Source organism: Macrotis lagotis, chromosome 3, assembly GCF_037893015.1.
Source record: "Macrotis lagotis isolate mMagLag1 chromosome 3, bilby.v1.9.chrom.fasta, whole genome shotgun sequence".
Lineage (NCBI taxonomy): Eukaryota > Metazoa > Chordata > Mammalia > Peramelemorphia > Peramelidae > Macrotis > Macrotis lagotis.
The window spans coordinates 180,953,062-180,967,957 of record NC_133660.1 but is presented as its reverse complement, the minus strand read 5'-3'; the positions used below and the strand labels follow the sequence as shown (position 1 = coordinate 180,967,957).

General features: G+C 35.2%; 1 pseudogene; it reads right to left on the bottom strand.

Moving 5' to 3' along the window:
* Window positions 1-12,264: 12,264 nt before the first annotated feature.
* On the bottom strand, window positions 12,265-13,611 carry LOC141519264 (lupus La protein pseudogene; annotated as a pseudogene).
* Between the last annotated feature and the right edge of the window lie 1,285 nt (window positions 13,612-14,896).

The following is a 14,896-nucleotide window of genomic DNA, read 5'->3' as shown; positions in this document are numbered from 1 at the left end:
TGAAAAATCAACTCACAAGTACAGTATCAAAACAGTCTATAAATTGGACTCAAATAAAAAAGCTCATTTCAGAGCTTAAAAAAAGGAGTTAAACACCAAAGGAAAGGAAGAAGAAAAATGGAAAAATAAATGAGAGTCATGCAGGAATATAATGAATATAATGAAAAGTTAACTAAAGAAATCAACAACATTAAAAGTAAAAAAAAAACCTGGAAAAGGAAACACAAAAGGTAATTGCAGAAAATAAAACCCTAAAAATTAGAAATGAACAAATAGAAACCAACAAAACTATGAAATAACAAGATTCCATCAAACAAAAATAAAAAAGTTGAAAAAATTGAAGAAAATGTAAAATACCTTTTAGGGAAAATGAATGACCTAGAAAATACATCCTTAAGATACAATCTACTAATCATGGCACTACTAGAAAGCCTAGATCAAAAAGGGAACCTATAAAACATCAAGCAGGAAATTATAACAGAAAACTATCCAAATCTATAAGAATAAGATCAGACTATAACCATTGAATGAATCCTCAGAACCCTCCAAATAGAGACCTCAGAACAAAACCTCCAAAAGCTGTTAATAGCTAAATCCAAGAACTCTTAAATAAAGGAGAGAATATTACAAGAAACAAGAAGAAAAAAATTCAAATACAAAGGAAGCACAATCAGACTCACACAGTACTTATCAACTCCAACAATGAAGGATTGAGAGACCTGGAATAGTATATATATTAAAGCAAAGGACTTGGGATTACAAACCAGAATGTACTGCAAAATTCAGCATATACTGCAAGGGGAAGAGATGGATGTTCAATAAAAAGAGGACTTACAGAATTTCCTGACACAGAGACCAGAACTGAACAGAGAATTCATTCACCAAATATAGACTGAAGAATTGCATATAAAAAGGAAAATTAAAAGGGGAAGAAAAACAAAACAAAACAATTGTTGATCAAGACCATCAAATTATATACAACCATAAAAGGAAAAATATAACACTTCTAATTCTTTAGTACTTTACTTCTCTGAGGATAATTAAAGGGTAGAATATAATGGAAGACTGGACCTAAAGGGTATAAGTATAGTTCAGTCTTATTTCTCCATTGAAGAGTTCCAAGATGACATCATTATGTTTGAGACAAAAAGCATTGAACAAAAGCAGGAGTGTTAACTTTAAATTGTAAGTATCCCATTATCCCTTGAACCACTTTAAGGCTACTGTGCTTGGCACCTTGTCTAATGAGGGCATCATAAACTGCAATGTCCTATGTCAGTGTCTCCCTTAACATAAACTATTTGTAAAGTTCTCAGGTGAGACCTTCAGAGCCACCCAGTACTTAGACATCTTTACGATTCTTGCAATTAATTAGATCAGGGTTTGACTTAACCCCTGCATCACTCACTTAACAAGGGCTTAAGTACCCTAGGTAGGGAAGGGGAAGATAAAGTAGGAAAAAAATAGGCCTTGCTTCACTTAACAAGAGGTTAAGTACCCTCATCTCTTGTTGGGGAGGGGGAGGGGAAGTAAAGTGTAAGAGAAAATAGATGTAAGGGGCAGAGCACAATTAGTGCAAGAAATGATATGGCTTTAGATGATACTATGACTGATGAGGAGGATTGTATGTACTTGAAAGATACTTGAAAAGGGGCTAAGGTGAAAAATTACTACAATTATAATTTTATGTAATTCAAAACAATGCTGTTTATCAAGCAATAGAGCAAACAATCTGTGATGATACCTTGAGAAGAACATGAGCTTATCAAGCAATCAAATAATCAAACTGTGATTGATGATACCTGATTAATGGTACTAGAGTGATAAACCAAAGAAAGAGGCACAAAGATTTATAATTTCAGAGGCAAAGAAGGGAGAATATGAATGCTGAGCAAATTCTATTCAATAGATTTAGCCCAGAGTGCAAATAAGATATATTGCCAATTGGGATTAAAAATCTCCCCTAATCTACAGAAAAGGGGAAAGACTGGGAAAGGGAAAGATATGGGAATTAGGGACTGATAAAAAGAAAGGTGAAGGTATAAGTGAAAATAAAGGGAAAGTTAGATATTTAAAAGAAATTCAATGGGAAAAGGTAGTAAAATTTTTGTGAGGAGGAATGAAAGAAAAGGGAAGGGGGAACGGGGCAGAGCCAAGATGGCTACATGAAGGGATCGAGTCTTAGGAACTCTCTGATAAAAACTCATAAACTAAGGACTCTATCTAAACTTTCCAGAGACAGAACCCACAAAGGGACCCAGTGAGGCAGTTCTCCTACTCAAGGTAACCTGGAAAAGAGCAGAAAGGCTCTGCTCCCTGGGGGTTGGAGGGGCAGCTTGCCAGAGGGGTGGCCTGCCAGAGCCAAAGGCAGCCCCAGGGCACTGGGAGCCATGGCTCACAGCAGCAGGGGAATCTCCTGAGCTGCACCCCGGGGAGCACCGGGCACAAAGTGGGGGAACAGCCGGGGACCTCTGCCAGAGCGAGCACATGGAGCCCAGCCCTCAGGGCAAGCAACTAGCAGTTTGGTCTTTCAGTGGCCCACACCTGGAAACAGAAGCAGGTGGAGCCAAGAAGCAGGAGCCTCCAGGGCATGAGCCCATTGAGCTGAGGGACTGGAGTGAAGAGAGAGAGACTGCAGAGCTCTGTCCTCTGTCCCTGGAACAGGACTCTGGGGTTCTGACCACATTCAGATCCTGATAGCAGTCTAGCCCCCCCACCCCCATAGAACAGCAGAGTACCCCCCACCTCAGCCCCATGGCAGAGGGGTGTGTTTATGGTCATTCACAGAACAGGAGGGAGGACAGAGCCTCACACACTGAGACCCTTGTGGGAGTATCCCAAAAGCTAAGGAAGCACCCCAAAAACAGGCTTAGGCTGGGAAAATGAATAAGCAAAGAAACAAGAGGATGACCATTGAGAAATATTTTGCAAATGAGCCCAAGAAGGATCAAAATACTCAGTCTGAAGATGAGGAAGCACAAGCTCCAGCATCTAAAGACTCCAAGAAAAACAGAAATTGGGCTCAGGCTATGATAGAGCTCAAAAAAGACTTTGAAAATCAAATTAGGGAGTTGGAAAAAAACTGGGAAAAGAAATGAGAGAGATGCAGGAAAAACATGAAAATGAATTCAGCAGCCTAGTCAAGGAAATCCAAAAAAATGCTGAAGAAAATAACATGCTAAAAACCAGCTTATGTCAAATGGATAAAACAGTTCAAAAAGTTATTGAGGAGAAGAATGCTTTAAAAAGCAAAATTGGCCAGATGGAAAAAGAGATAAGAAAACTCTCTGAGGAGAACAAATCCTTCAGATAAAGAATAGAATTCAGGGAGATTGATGAATTTACCAGAAATCAGGAATCAATACTTCAAAGCCAAAAAAGTGAAAAATTAGAAGAAAATGTGAAATATCACATTGAAAAAACAACTGATATGGAAAACAGACTTAGGAAAGATAATTTTAAAATTATTGGAATACCTGAAAGTCATGATCAGGAAAAGAGCCTTGACATCATTTTCAAAGAATTACTACAGGAAAATTGCTCTGATATTCTAGAAGCAGAGGCAAAATAGAAATGGAGAGAATCTACCAATCCCCCCAAGAAAGAGATCCCAAAAAAACAACCCCCAGGAATATTATAGCCAAGTTCCAGAATTCCCAAGTCAAAGAGAAAATATTACCAGCAGCCAGAAGGACACAGTTCAAATATCGTGGAGCTGCAGTCAGGATCACACAGGACTTAGCAGCAGCCACATTGGAAGCTCTTAGGGCTTGAAATACAATATACCAGAAGGCAAAAGAGCTTAGAATGCAGCCAAGAATGAACTACCCAGTAAGGCTGAATGTCCTCTTCCAGGGAAAAAAGATGGACTTTCAATGAACCAGGGGAATTTCAAATGTTCCTTTTGGAATGGCCAGAGCTGAACAGAAGGTTTCATGTTCAGATATAGGACTCAGGGGAAGCATGGAGATTGGAGGAGAGGGGGGAAATATGAGGGACTTAATGAGGATGAACTGCATGTATAGAAAAATGATACTGATAATATTCATATGAACCATCTCAGTTAATAGAGCAGGTAGAGAGAGCTTTTATAGTTGAAGCACAGGAGAAAGCTGAATTCGAAAATAAAATATAGTGTAAAAATGGAATCAATAGGAAAAAAAAGGAAATGGAAAGGGAGAAAGAAAAAGGAGAGGGGGAATAGTCCAAGACATTTCACATAATAAGTTTTTTTTATTACAATGAGCTATTGCAATGATATGGAAGGGTGGGGCAAGGGGGGAATGAGGGAACCTTTGCTCTCATCAGAGATGGCTAAGAGAGGAAACAGCAAATATACTCAATGGGCTATAGACAACTGGAGTAAGAAGGAGGGGAGAGCAGTGGGAAGGGGTGGGGATGTGAATAAAGGAGGAGAGGATGGACCATGGGGGGACAGTGGTCAGATATAACACATTTTCTTTTTTACTTCTTGCAAGGGTCTGAGATTGGATGGCCTGCCCAGGACCATAGGGCCAGGTGGATTCTGGGCCTAAGGGGTGATATGGGGGCTCAGGGCTTCTTGGCCCCAGGACCAGGGATCTGTCTGCTGCGCCACTCAGCTACCCTACAGCAGAGTCAGAGTGAAAGGAGAGAGAAAATATAGTACATGGTATTGGAGAAATAAGAAAGGAGGGAGTTGCGATCAGCAATGGCAAGGGTCGAAAAATATCGAAGTAACTTTTGTGATGGACTTATCATAAAGAATGTGATCCACCCATGACAGAGTTGTTGGTGTTGGAACAAAGACTGAAACACATTTTTTGTTATTATTATTTGGCGGAGGGTGCAGTGCAAGTGGGGCTGGGTGGCCTGCCTGGGGCCACATAGCAGAGTGATCTTTGGGTGTCTGGGGCCAGATTCGGACTCAGGTGCTCATGGCTTAAGGGCCAATGCTCTGTCTGTTACCCAGCCACCCCTACTATTATTACTATTTTATTTTATTCTGGGTCTTTTTTTTTTCTTTCTTCTTTTTGGTTTTTGCAGGGCAGTGGGGATCAGGTGGCTTGCATGTCACATGGCTGGGTGATTATTGATTATTGGTGATTATTGGTTTACGAGGCTGGATATGGACTCGGGTGCTCGTGGCTCCAAGGCTGTTGCTTTGTCCATTGTGCCACCTGGCCATACCTACAATTATTACTATTATTTTTTTATTTTAATTTTTTTCTCTCCCCTTTACTTTTTCGCCCAAGCAAGTCTATCTATATTCATGGGGGGAGGGGTATTTTGTTTACTTGTAAACAAGTATATTTTATTAATGTAAAAAAAAACATTTGTACAACATGAGAATAAAAAATAAATTAAAAAAAGATATTAAAAACAAAATAAAAAATAAAATGATCTGGAAAAAAAAGAAAAGGGAAGAGAAAAATATAAAAAGATAAGACTAGCATGGAGGGAAATAGAGAATTAGAAATCTTAAGTTTAAATGTGAATGGGATGAACTGTCTTGTAAAATGGAAGCAGATAGCAGAATGCATTAAAAAACCAGAATCCTACAATAAGTTGTTTACAAGAAACACATTTGAAGCAGAGAGATACACACAAGGTAAAGGTTAAAAAGTTGGAGAAAAACATATTAAGCCTTAGTTGAAGTAAAAAATTCAGGGGTAGGCATCCTAATCTCAAAAAAAGTGAAAGCAAAAATCAATGTCATTAAATGGGATAAGGAAGGAAACTACACCTTTCTTAAAAGGCACCACTGGGGGCCAGCTAAGTGGCACAGTGGATAGTCAGGAGTTCCAGAGTTCAAATCTGGCCTCAGACAATTAATAATTACCTAGCTGTGTGGCCTTCGGCAAGTCACTTACATTTGCCTTGCAAAAACTTTAAAAAAAGGCACCACTGTTAATGAAGCTATATTATTACTTATTATGTATGTACCTAAGGAAACCCCATTCAAATTCCTAGAAGAAAATCTGAGTTAATTACAAGGAGAAAAAGAAAGCAAAACTTTAATAATGGGGAGACCTCAGGCTGTCTCTCTCAGAACTAGATAAATCTAACCAAATAATATCCAAGAAGGAATTTAAGAAGGTGAATGAAATCTTAGAAAAATGAGATACGATAGAGCTCTGGAGAAAACTTAATGGAGACAGGAAAAATGCACCTTTTTTCTAAGCAGACCATGGCAACTACACTAAAATTGACCATGTACTAGGGAAGAAAACCTCAGAATCAAATATGGAAAGGCAGAAATAAAAAATGCTTATTTCTCAGACCATGATACAATACAATTATATTTAATAAAATGTCCAGGAAAGATAAACCAAGAACAGTTTAGGAAATTAAATAGCTATCTTATATAGTGAGTGGATCAAGCAGCAAATAATAGAAATAATCAATAATTATAACCTAGAAATCATTATAATGATACTTTATACCAAAATTTAGGGGTTGCAGCCAAGGTAGTTTTGGTGGGGGGGGATCTTTATATCTCTAGGTTCCTATATAAATAAAATACAGAAAGAGGAGGTCAGTGAATTGGACATGCAATTAAAAAGCTAGAAAAAAGAATAAATTAAAGATCCCCAATTAAATAACATATTAGAAATTATAAAAATCAAGGGAGAGATTAATAAATTTGAAAGCAAGAAAACAATTGATCTCATAAATAGAAGAGTTGGTTTTATGAAAAAGCAAATAAAACAGACAAACTTTTCGTTAGTCTGATTTAAAAAAAGAAAGAAAACCAAATTACTAGTATAAAAATTAAAAGGGTGAATTAACCACCAATGAGGAAGAAATGAAAGAGATAATTTGGAGTTACTTTGCCAATCTGTATGTCAATAAATTGGATAACCTGAGGGAAAAGGATAAATATTTTAAAAAATACAAACTTCCCAGATTAACTGAAGAGGAAATAAATTACTTAAATAGTCACATTTCAGAAAAAGAAATTGAAGGAACCATCAATAAATTCCTTAAGAAAAAGTTTTCATGTGCAGATGGATTTACAAACAAGTTCTTGCAAACATTTAAGGAATAATTAATCTCTATTATATAAAAACTATCTTTAAAGTTCAGGAGAAGGACTTCTGCCAAACTCCCTTTATGATACCAATGTGGAATTGCAACTTAACTAATATGGAACTGATACCTAAACCAGGAAGAACCCAAAAAGACAAAGAAAATTATAGACCAATCTCCTTAATGAATATTGATGCAAAAATAATAAATAAAATTTTAGCAATGAGACTACAGCAAGTTATTACTAGAATAATACACCATGATGAGGTAGAATTTATACCAAGTTGTTAGGGATGGTGCCACAATAGGAAAACACTCAACATAATTATGCATATAAATAGTAAAATCAACCAATTGAAATCATATGATTATCTCATTAGATGCTGAAAAAGGCTTTGATAAAAATTAACATCCCTTTCTTTTAAAAACACTAGAAAGTTTAGAAATAAATGAAATGTCCCTAAAATAATAAATAGTTTCTATCAAAAATATCAACAAATATTATATGAAATGGGAATAAACTCAGAGCATTTCCAATAAAATCAGGGGTGAAACAATGATGCCGATTATTACCATTACTATTCAATGCAGTATTAGAAATGCTTGCTGTAGCAATAAGAAAATAAAATGAAATTGAAGAAATCAGAACTGGCATTGAGGAAACAAAACTTTCACTCTTTGAATATTATATGATGGTATACCTAGAGAACCTGAGAAAATCATCTAAAAAACTCCTTGAACAATTAACAAATTCACTAAAGTAGCAGGATATAAAATAAACCCACATAAATCATCAGCAAATCAACAAATTCCAAAGACAAGAGATGGAAAGAGAAATTCCATTTAAAATAACTGTTGACAACATTAAATATTTGGGAATCTACCTCCCAAGACAAACCCAGAAAGTGTATGAACACAATAATAAAGCACTTCTCACTCAAATAAAGTCATATCTAAATAATTAGAAAAATGTCAAATGCCCATGGTTTGATTGAGATAATATAATGAAAATGTCAATTCTACACAAATTAAATTAGTTATTTAGTGCCATACCAATCAAACTACCAAATAACTACTTTACCAAGCTAGAAAATAAGTAAAAATTTCATCTGGAGCAACAAAGGGACAAGAATAGCAAGAGCACCGATGGAAAAAAAATGTAAAGGAAGGAGGCCTAGGTTCTACTAGATCTAAAACTATACTATAAACCAGCAGTCATCAAAACTGCCTGGTACTGGTTAAGAAATAGAGTAATGGATCACTGGCTTAGGATACGTTCAAAAGAAGTCTCAGGAAACGACTATAATTATCTACTATTTAACAAATCAAAACATATTAGCTACTGGGATAAGAACTCATTATTTGACAAAAATTGCTTGGAAAACTGGAAAATAGTATAGCAAAAACTAGGCATAGGTCCACATCTCACACCATATACCAAAATAAGGTCAAAATGGGTACAAGATTTGGACATAAAATGTGAAACCTAGATAAATTAATAGAAAAATAAATATTCTATCTATCAAATCTATGGAAAGGGGATAAATTTTTTGACCAAACAAGAATTAGAGCATATTATATATGCAAAATTAATTATTTTGACTACATTAAATTAAAAAGGTAATAAAAATAGTTTAAAAAATAAATAAAATAAATGCTGCCAAAATTAGAAGGAAAGCAAAAAGCTGGGAAACAATCTTCATAACTAGGAGTTCTGATAAAGTTCTCATTTCTAAATTATATAGAGAGAAGTGCTGTAAATTTATAAGAACAAAAATCATCCCCCAATTGATAAATGATCAAAGGCTATGAACAGCTTTTGAAGAATGCTCAAAATCATTATTGATTAGAGAAATGCAAATTAAAACAACTATGAGGTATTACCTCTCACCTATCAGATTAGCTAAGATGAGAAAAAGGGAAAATGATCAAAATTGGAGAGGTTATGGGAAGATTGGGACATTGATGCATTGCTGGTAGAATTGTGAACAGATTCAGTCTTTCTGTTCAACAATATGGGATTATGCCCAAAGAGCAATAAAACCCTTTGACCCAGAAATTCTGATTCTAGGTCTCTATCCAGAATGAATTATTAAAAAAAGGAAAAAAAGTCCTACATGTTCCAAAATATTCAGAACAGCTCTTTCTGTAGTGGCAAAGAATTGGAAATTGAAGGGATTACCATCATTTTGAGAATGGTTAAATAAATCATCTCACATGAATACTATGGAATACTGTTGTTCTATAAGAAACCATGAAGGAACAGACTCTCGAGAAGCATGGAATGACTTATGGGATCTGATGGTGAATGAGGGGAGCAGAACCAAGAGACTTAAGTATACATTAACAACTACATTGTGAGATGATCAACCTTTATGGAAGCAGCTCCCTCCTTTCAACAGTTCAGAGAGCTAGGAAAACTGTATTAGACTGACTATGGACTATGTTATCCTCATACAGAGAAAGAAAAGCAAATAGCAAAACACGCAAAAAAACCCTTCAGAATCTGATGAACACATTATAAAATTATCTCTTGAATCTAATTCTTCATACCAAAAATAAGTAATCTATATGCATATTTATCAAAATATAAATGTACAATGCTAACCTGATTGCTTGCCACTGAGTTGAGAGGGGTGAGAAGGGAGAGTGGAAGGAAATTTTATAATTTAAAAATATACCTGTGCATATGGATGAAAAAAATAAATAAATAAGATTTTGAATATCAAGTAAGGATGTAGATGAAAAGAAATGAGAGCAATGCAGGAAAATGATGAAAACCAAGTCAGCATCTTGGTGAGATACCAAAAAGTTCATGAAGAAAACAACATCTTAAACAGCATCTTGGATCAAATGGAAAAAGGAGTCCAAAAGGTCAATGAGGAGTTCAATGCCTTAAAAAGCAGACTCGGTCATATGAAAATGGATATATAAAAAAGCTCTCTGAAGAAAATAATTCCTTCAAATGTAGAATGAATTGAAGGGAAGCTGATGGTTTTGTGAGAAATCAAGAAACAATAAAACAAAACCAAAAGAATGAAAAATTAGAAGAAAAAATGAAGTATCTCATTGGATTAAAAAATTGATCTGTAAAACAAAAACAAGAGAGACTATTAAAACATTATTGATGGGAAGCTAGGTGGTGTAATCGATAGAACACCTGCCCTGGAGTCAGGCATACCTGAGTTCAAATCCGACCTCAGACACTTAATAATTGCCTGTGTGACCTTAGGCAAGTCACTTAAGCCTGTGCTATAAATAAATTAAAAATTTTAAAATATTGAACTACCTAAAAGTTATGACCAAAAAAAGTCCCCAGATTTCATTCTTCAAGAAATTCTCCAGGAAAATTGCCCTGAGGGAACTGATGGGAAAAAAAATATAAAGGAAGATAGTCTGGTTCTACCAGATCTAAAACTATTCTATGAAGTAGCAGTCAACAAAAACTGCCTGGTCCTGATTAAGAAATAAAACAATGAATAAATGAATTAGGTAGTAAATGACTACAGTAGTAAATGACTATAGTAATCTATTCTTTGACAAACTCAGACATTAGCTTCTGGGAGAAGAACTCACTATCTGACAAAAATTGTTAGGAAAACTGGAAAATAATATGGCTAAAATATGGCATAAATACACATCTCACACGCTATACCAAAAAAAGGTCAAAATGGGTACAGGATATAGACATAAAGGTGTTACCATAGACCAATTAACAGATCAAGAAATGCTCTATCTGTCAGATCTATGTAAAGGGGAGAAATTTATGACCAAACAAGAAATAGAATATATAATAAATTGCAAAACTGATGATTTTGACTATATTATATTGAAAAAAAGGTTGCACTAATAAAACCAATGCTGCCAAGATTAGAAGTAAAGCAGAAAATTGTGAAACAATTTTTTACAACTAGGGGTTCTGATAAATGTCTTTATCAGAAAATATATAGAGAATTGCATCAAATTCATAAGGTTACAAGTTATTTTCCAATTGAAAAATGGTCAAATGCTATGAACAGGCAGTTTTCAAATGAAGAAATTCAATCTCTATATAATCATATGAAAAAAATATTCCTAATCACTGCTGATTAGAGAAATGCAAATTAAAACAACTATGAGTATCCAGCATACACCTATCAGATTAAGATGAGAAAAAGAGAAAAACGATCAATGTTGGAAAAGTTGTGGGAGAATTGGGACATTAAAACATTGTGGGAGGACTTGTGAACTGATCCAACCATTCTGGAGAACATTATGGAACTATGCTCAAAGAGCAGTAAAACTGATCACACCTTTTCACACAGCAATTCCAATACCAGGCCTATAGCCAGATAAAATCATTAAAAATGGGAAAAGTCCCATGTGTTCCAAAATATTCTTAGCTGTTCTTTTTGTAATGACAGAGTTGAGGAAATTGAGGGGATACCTGACAATTGGGGAATGACTGAACAAGTTATAGTATATAAATATTATGCCATCCAATTGTTCTATAAGAAACCATGAATGATTGGACTCTAGCGAAGCATGGAATGAACTGTAGCATCTAATGCTAAGTGAAAGGAGTAGAACTAAGAGATTATTATTCACATTAATAACTACATTTTGAGTCCATCTTCCTTGATGGAAGCAGTTCCTCTAAGCACTTCAGAGAGCTCAGAACCCTATTGGACAATCATCCAGAAGAAGATAAACAAAACAAAACAAAACAAACAAACAAAAAATCCTACAGAATCTAGATGAATACCACATTCACTTTTTTGTCTTTTATATAGTATATATATTTTATTTATTGATATTTCACACATTACAGAGTCAGGTTTCACTGGAAGAGCCTTTCCTTTTATGTTCAGATTAATGTCTGAAATGCCAACGTTTGATATGATGAACAAAACTATATGTATAAAAAAAATCATTCAGATTGAATAAGGATACTTGGACAATAAGAATTTAAACACAAATAGCCTTTCCTTCTATTATAGATGGACATTAAAATGGATTTAACTCTGTTTTCTTTTTAAAGAGCCTAAAACATGACAGTGGTAATTTATTTAAAATGAATATTTTTTTGTTTGTTTTTGTTTTTGTTTGTTTTTTTTAGATTTTTGCAAGGTAAATGGGGTTAAGTGGCTTGCCCAAGGCCACACAGCTAGGTAATTATTAAGTGTCTGAGACTGGATTTGAACCCAGGTACTCCTGACTCCAAGGCTGGTGCTTTATCCACTACGCCACCTAGCTGCCCCATGAATATTTTTTTTAATCAAGCTTCCGGTCTCCAGGTCCAGTTTCAGTTTTCAAGCAGGTTCTTCTTTTTCAGGTTCTTCTCGTGTCTTTTTTTTTTTTTCTGGGCAATGGGGTTAAGTGGCTTGCCCAAGGTCACACAGCTAGGTAATTATTGTCTGGTCTGAGGCCACATTTGAACTCAGGTACTCCTGACTCCAGGGCTGGTGCTCTATGCAGTGTGTCACCTAGTCGTCCCTTCTCATGTCCTTTTAATAGATCCTCTGGCATCAACATTTCCTGTTCTTCATCACTATTAAATTTTGTTTTCTTGCCTTGGAATTGTATTTTTGCTTTATTGGGTGTACCCTAGACAGCTTTATCACCTCCTATTCTCTTTTCTTTAAATTTGCGACCTTTGGACTTCAACTTATTTGGAGATTACTGTTGGTTTTCAATGACTTTTTTTTTAAACTTCTTTCTCTGTTTCTCCTTCTAACACTTCTCATGTTACATCTTTGTTTCTTAATTTTTTTTTTCCATCAGTTGCTTCATTGGCTTTGTTCAATCCTTCTTTTGCCTTTTCTTTAAATAGAATTATTCCCTCTTTTGAGTCTTTCCATTTTATTTCTCCATGATTAGAGAAAAGTGCGTGAAGATATTCTCTACAGGTTTGGTCATCTAAATCACCCTAAAATTTCAGCAAGCACCCAATCTTTTCATCCAGGGATTTCAATTACTTGCCTCTGTTTTACTTCTTGCTCTTGTTTAGCTTTTGCTTTAGCTGCTACTTAATTTTGCTTCCTTCTTCTTGTTTTTGGCAAAGTAATCTTCCTTAAAGAGTATCAGCAGCTCTGTATCTTTGCATTTCTTTGCAGGGATTTCTATAAACTTCTTGGCAGATTCAACACTAACAAACACAGTAAATATTGATCCCTTAATTGCTTTATGCAATGTTCTCATCATTTGAATATTTTGTATTTGACCTTTACCTTCTAAACATTCTTTTATGTCATCAAAGGTTGCATCTGTTGGAAAACCATTAATATAGATCTGGTTTTTTACTTCATTTTCATACTCATCTTTACTTCAGAGAGGGATTTGCTTGGAGATCTTCTGATTTGAATTTTGTCCTCACTAACTTCCATGTGTTCTGCCTTTGATTTCTTTAGAACACTTCTTAACACATCAAAGTCTTTTGTTAGTTTGCTTAATCTGTTGAATTTGATCATTGACCAAACGTACCCAGCCATCATCTATTTTAATCTGTTCCTTTAAAAATTTGTTGCACTGACGGTTAAAGTCACTTAAATAGTCCTCAATCTGTTGGAAAATTCTGGACTCCAGGTCAGTCACTTTTTCACTATCACCATTTTCAGCCATGGTGGGAGCCTATTTTGTGAGGCTCTGTTAGGGTCTGCAATGCCCCGCCATGATCCACAAGACCTATGAACTCACTTCCCAACTTCCTGGAGCAGTCTATATTCACTTTTTAAGAATTTCTCTTGCAGCAGCTAGGTGGTGCTGTGGATAGAGCACTGGCCATTAAGTCAGGAGGCCCTGAGTTCACATATGAACTCAGTCACTTAATTACTTAGCTGTGTGGCCTTGGACAAGCCACTTAACCCCATTGCCTTGAAAAAAAAAAAGAATTTCTCTTGTGTTTTTCATTCCTATTTCATGATTTTGCTCTCTTTTCCCTTCATTCTAATTCCTCATACAGAAAATAAGTAATTTATAAATGTTTTAAACACAAATGCATATGAACAGGATTCACCTCTTAATGATTGAGGGGAGGAGGGTGGTAAGGGAGAGTGGAAGGAAATTATGCAAATTAAAAATTTGCATGTGCATGTGGATGAGCTTTGAAAAACTTGCATAACATGTAATTGGAAAAATAAAATAAACTATAAATACAAAAACTAATATTTATCTGTATGGCTTTTTTGTCTCATCTTCTTCTTAGCCTGTCTCCTTCCCCTTTCAGTTGCTCTATTCTCCTCAGCTCTAGCTCACCTGCTACCCAGGAGATTCAAATACCACACTGTCTTCAATAAACAGCAGTTCTTCCTATTTTGGAGTTCTGCGCAGGAAAAGAAAATTTGTAGAAAACTTGAATAAGGAACAGAAGCACAATTTACTCTTATTTTAATTTCAAAAGTATCTGCAGTGACAGAAGGAGAAAGATGAAATTCTAAGTGCTTTGGATCAGCCATCAAATGCACACCAGGTCCTTTTAATTTGTTAACAGCCTTATTTCTTTTTCACTTTCAATCTATTCAACTGTTCTCCCTTATTTCATTATATGATTCTAGGGTAAGTTTTGTCAAAAATTAATCACAACATCTCATTATGTGTTTTTCTCTTCAAAGATAACATTAAATTATTTTATATAATTCCTTTAGTGAAAAATAAAAGCTTTGGGGATGCCCAAATTATTTTTTGTCTTATTCAAGTAAAAGAATATTTGAGTTGTCTAAGAAGTTTTATACATACAACTAAATGTGCAAAATGTTTCATGGGGTTCTGTCTGCATGATCCCCATTAAAGCCAGTGGGGATCATTGACTTTAATGGGAATCATGCAGCTAAAGTCTCATGTAACACTTCACAAAATTTGAATTAGTGTCTTTTGATTTTTTTTAAATGGAGTCAAATTGGGTCCTTAC